The sequence below is a fragment of the Artibeus jamaicensis genome, unplaced genomic scaffold, assembly GCF_021234435.1.
Source record: "Artibeus jamaicensis isolate MK-2021 breed Jamaican fruit bat unplaced genomic scaffold, CSHL_Jam_final scaffold_614, whole genome shotgun sequence".
NCBI classification, from domain to species: Eukaryota; Metazoa; Chordata; class Mammalia; order Chiroptera; family Phyllostomidae; genus Artibeus; species Artibeus jamaicensis.
This window is the reverse complement of record NW_026522050.1, coordinates 7,096,226-7,102,225: the sequence shown is the minus strand read 5'-3', so window position 1 is coordinate 7,102,225 and position 6,000 is coordinate 7,096,226.

Below are 6,000 nucleotides of genomic sequence, written 5' to 3'. Positions count from 1 at the left end.
AATAGTTTAAAATTCCATGAGTTTCAGTGGGAAAATTGTAATCCTTTTTATTCCAACCTCAAACACCCAATTTTCCCATTAGAAAAATGCATTAGTTGACCCAAGAAAACACAGTTATGTAAGTAGTAAACAGTAATATTAAAATAAGCACATTGTAAAAATTCAGTTAAACTTATTAAGAAGTTTTTATAATTTCTAAACAAGGTAGAGCAAGCCTGATAGCTGGTGGTGAAGGTGCACTCAGGTCACTTCTTGGAAAGTGGTCAAGTGAGACCATTTTTCCCGCCACAGATATCTTTTGTTCAGCTATTAAAATTTTAATTATTTTTGCAGCATTTTTCATTAATTTCTCAACCTTTTGCAACTATTTTTGTCTTGAGCTTAAAAGAAATTTGTATCACAGAAGAAATTTGTATCAAAATAAAAACTGAACAAAAATGCTTTAGTAGACATGAAAATAAGAAACAGGACATGTGGCTAAACAAATGAAAAAATATGTAAAAGGGGATTTTACCTTTTTATGCCTTTCATTTTATCCCTTCACTTGGGGCATATACACAAAAGCAAAGTGTTGCTATTTATCCAAAAGTGACATATACTCACTCTTTCCAAAATATACTCTTACACTAAACACTGTTGTGCTGACCTTTTTATGCAATGATAAGAATAAACACTTCTTACATCATTTCTATTACTGTCTTTTGGAATGAAATGTTATTAAACAAAAAAAGTCCTCAAAGTGACACCAGTTCTTAAGGGCACCTATCACCTCCACCACTGCCCCCAGTGTTGACACACATTTCCTGCCCTAAATCTGTACATGTGACACATTACTAACATTTACTAAAGAGAGTGGTATTGCATTGAATCTGTAAATTGCTTTGGGTAGTATGGACATTTTGATGATGTTAATTCTTCCAATCCATGAACACAATATATGTTTCCATTTGTTTGTGTCTTTCTTGATTTCTTTCTTCAGTGTTGCATAGTTTTCTGCATACATGTCTTTTACCTCCTTAGTTAGGTTTAGTCCCAGATATTTTATTTTTCTTTTTGCTATATCGAATGGGATTTTTCCTTGATTTCTGCTTCTGCTGATTCATTGTTGGTATACAAAAATATCTTTGATTTCTGGATATTGACTTTGTATCCTGCTGTTTTGCCAAATTCATTTATTAGGTTGAGCAGTTTTGGGGTAGAGTGTATAGGATTTTCCATGTACACTATCATGTCATCTGCAAACAATGACAGTTTTGTTTCCTCCTTTCTGATTTGGATGCCTTTTATTTCCTTTTCTTGTCTCATTGCTGTGGCTAAAACATCCAATACTATATTGAATAGAAAAGTGTTGAAAGTGGACACTCTTGTCTTGTTCCTGATCGTAGTGGAAAAGCTTTTAGTTTTTGCCCATTGAGTATGATGTTGGCTGTAGGTCTTTCGTACGTGGTCTTTATTATATTGAGGAATGCTCCCTCTATTCCCACTTTGCTGAGTGTTTTTATCATGAATGGGTGTTGTACCTTATCAAAAGCTTTTTCCACATCTATTGATATGATCATGTGATTTTTGTCTTTGCTTTTGTTTATGTTATGTATTACATTTACTGATTTGCAAATATTGAGCCATCCTTGCATCCCTGGGATGGATCCCACTTGGCTTAAAAAAATTATATTAAAAATTTTAAAAAAGAGAGTGGGCGCAACATGCAAGTTAAGATTACAGAATTTGGACTCGCTCACAACCTTTTCTAATTCAAAAGTAAAACCGAGAAACTTTAAGGTTTCCCATGGAGATTTTCTGACCCCTTACATTGTGGATGAATTTGGTTGGAGCACTGGTGCTCTCTCACTGGAATTCCTCAGGACTTCGTACTGGGTGTCCAGTTGTCCTGATACACATGGATCATGGCTGCTTTCCAAAGAGCAGGTTTCACATCCACCTCCATGGAAATGAAAAAGTCCTTTCAAAGAAATCATTTGAAAATGAAGGAAACTCACTGCAGATACAGTGGAAGGAAACCAGATAGAGGTTATGGTGTAGCACCAGGCCTCCTTCTCAGAGAAACCAAGCTGCTGAATTTCCCAGTTGCCTGTCCATGTTCCCCAGCCTCACAGAGGAACCATTGTGCTGGCTTCACTCTCTTTCTCTTCCTTCTTGCCCCTTTTTCCTTTTTTTCTCTGTATTTCAATTATGGCATAATTTTTTTCTATCCTTCTTATAAACAGAGCTACTACTGGATGGAGCTTGAGAGTCTTCTATAAATTATTCCCCCAGTTGTGACCTTCTATTCCAAACTTATCTACTGGATTGGTTTTGTTCTTTCAATACTTATCAAGGCATTTATATAAACAACTACCTTTAAATATGCTGGAGCAATTTTATTAAAAAGGGGGCTATTGAAACAAGTCTTTACTTCATCTCACAAAATGTACATGAATTGGGGTTAACAAAAATATCCAACTAAATACTAAAATATATATTTTTAAATAAACACCAGAATATATATTTCTTATTAAGTGATTCTAACCACAATAGCACTTTGAGCTTTAATGGTCAGGGGAGGTTACTAACAATAAAAAGAATGCACTTTAGAAAATCTATCTCTCAAAGATCCAATACAACATGTCACTGAATGATAAAGGTTATTCATGTTTGCACAATTGTAAAACATGATTATTTTAAGAAATGGACTCATGATACTATATTATATTAATTTAAACCCCTTTATTAAATAATCTGAGCAAGAAACTTCAATGTTAAGATATGGATGCTGAAAATATTGCTTCTTAATCACTGAATAATCAAAATATCTACAAATACTTCTTTGGCTGTGGTGGCATCTTCACTTCTGTTGAAATAATTTTTCACATTATTTGCTTCCTCCCACACAATGCTCAACAGTTTACTAACACTTAATGATTCGACACTAGGAAACTGCAAGCTCTAAAACAGAAAGTCACCCTGGAAAACCACTCAGTACGAGAATACTATGAGGCTTGTGGAGAGGAAGGTGCTCTGGCACCACCCATGACTTAAGCTAGAAACCAGCCACTGCCTCATACCTAACTGTGAGGACAAGCAATAGTCTAGCCTTGGGCCCAGGAGGAAAAGTAGAAAGATCTGGTGATCAGCCAGCCCGATTCTGCCACTAGGGGCCAGTGCTCTGTGTCACTTCCATAACTCCTTCATCAGCATTATCCCAAATGGCCAATCTTATCACCGTTATGAACATTCAAATATCAAAACTATATTAGTTATGTTTTATTTATCTCTGAACTTTTTGGTTAATACATATTGTGTTTAGGGCAGCTTCTCTTTCAAATCCAAAACTTTATTTGAATCATTTTTTTAAATTACGTATTAACACAAGTAGGAGAATTTTAGTCCTAAAGCCAAAATTGTTTCTATAATTATGTCTGATTTAATTATTTATTGCAATCCCTTACAAGCAGTACATATTTATAAATGTCCACAGCATGAAATTCTAGGGTATTGATTGTGGAATGTATATTGATAAAAGATATCTTGAAATAGATTTGCCTTTATTTAAATGAGTTCAATGTGTTTATTTTTTCACAAATCAGGCACCCAATTCAAGGGAGATTCATTTATGGATCAGTGGGGATCACACATACGATGTTGCTAATTGTGGTGATACATGCAGAATTCAAGAGATGGTCACTTACTAAATGCCTATTACTATTTAAACAAACAGACAGCAATGTGGTAATGGTGGGGGGATGGGACGCTAGGTGGTGAGCAAGGAGGGGAAACAGGGGACATCGGTAATAGTGTCAACAACAAAAACATTTAAAGAGGTCTGACCCAGATTACAGTAATGTTATGAAACAGAAGTCAGTCAAATACTATAAATATTTATGTAGTAAAAGTAGTTCAAAAACATATAGATGAGTGAGAACTTTTAAATACAAAATGAATTATATAACAACACATGTGCACATTAAATATACATTATATTGAGATTAAAAAGCTGTACTTTTTAAGGACATGTATCAACTTCTACAGAGAAAGTTCTGTGTAGAAAAGAAAATTGAAGATAGGAAATGAAGACTATGATGATTATGGCTATGGAATTAGGGTACACTAACTCAACGTAGTCCTTTACGTTACAAAAATTAAAGAGTTATACCCATATTCTTAAATTTTATTTTTTCTGAACTTTAAAAAAAACACTGTAGGACACATTTAAAGAGTTTTGTCTTCATCCTCAGACATAAGACTTGGAAGAACTCATTATGAAAAATGCTGAATGTTGAAGTAATTTATAGTATGCTTACATCCAGATATTTGAATGAATGCAGTAAAAAAGATAATAACAGAAGAAAACAGGTAAATTTGGTAAAAGATCATTTCCTCATTAAAAAATATAAGGTACCCAGGATAATTAACAAAGACCATGGCATAATGTCCTGTTCTCTGATGCTTTGGCAATAACCAAGAAATTGCACTCAAGCTCCCAGAAAGTGTCTTACAAGGGAGACACTCATAAATTCTTCTGATTTCAGTTAAGCTTGTAATCACATGGGGGAACAAGAACGCATTCTCCATTTTAGGTGAGTAGATGCTACTAAATATTACCCAATTTGTAGATTAGCTCCAGTGACAATTTTAGATCCCTGTTTTTAATTTAAACTTTAGAGATGAGTATAATCACCAATGCCAGATTAAATACATTATACCATAAATATCAGTAACCTCTTTTTATAACTATGTTTTCTGGAGAACCTATATGTTTGTATTATATTCTCTGGTGTTAGTAAGGGCCCTCATTTTTTCTTCTTTTTTTCCTTTATCCCTGTTATCACCCTCCTCCCTCACCCCACCATCATCCAGCACTCCCCCCAACTTAGTTCATGTCTGCGGGTTGTTTATATAAGTTCTTTGGCTTCTCCATTTCCTATACTATTCTTTCTTTATTTATTTATTTTAATTGTTGTTCAAGTACAGTTTTCTGTCTTTTATTCCCATCCCAGCTCACCCCCCCAGTGCTCCCCACCTCCCACCCATTTCCACACCCCTTAGTTTTTGCCCATGTGTACTTTATACTTGTTCCTGTAAACACTTCTTCCCTTTTTTCCCCTGAAATTCCCTCCCCTCTCCCCTCTGGTCCCTGTCAGCCTGTTCTGTATTTCAGTGTCTTTGTTTATATTTTGCTTGCTTGTTTGTTTTGTTATTTAGGTTCCTGTTAAAGGTGAGATCATATGGTATTTGTCTTTCACCTCCTGGCTTATTTCACTCCTATACTATTCTTACCCTCCCTCCATCTATTTTGCTTTTTAAATCCTCATTCAAGGATATATTTTTATTGATTTTTATTGATTTTAGAAAGAGAGGAAGGGACAAAGAGAAAAATACTGATGTGAGAAAGAGACATAGATTGGTTGCTCCCGTACCTGCACCCCTGCCCCCAATGCGCTCTTAGACAGGTACCAAACCCACACCTAGCTATGTGCAGTGACTGGGAACTGATTCTGCAGACTTTAGGTGTATGGGATGACATCCCAACCAACAGAGCCACCCGACCAGGGCAAGGCATCCTCATTTTTTTCTTATGGCTTCTACATTTATAGTGTGATTCTAAACCATAAACCATGTTTTTTATTTTATTAAATTTATTGGGTGACATCCATATACATTTCAAATATATATTTCTTGATACATGCTCTGTATATTGCATTCTATGCTCACCACCAAAAGTGGAATCATCTTCTGTTACCATATATTTGGCTCCCTTTACCGTTTAAACACCCCCAAGTTCCTTTTCTCTGGTAACCATGATACTGTTGTCTGTGTCTATGAGTTTCAGTTTTATATCACATATAAGGGTGAATCATATGGTTAGGGGTAGTGGTAGGGGTAATGTTAGGGTTAGGATTACAGTTAGGAGGAGGAGGAAGAGAAATGAGTAAAATGCAATATTAAGTGAAAAACACCAGATTTTCCCAAACTTATACTGGTATTAGAAAAAATATAAATGAT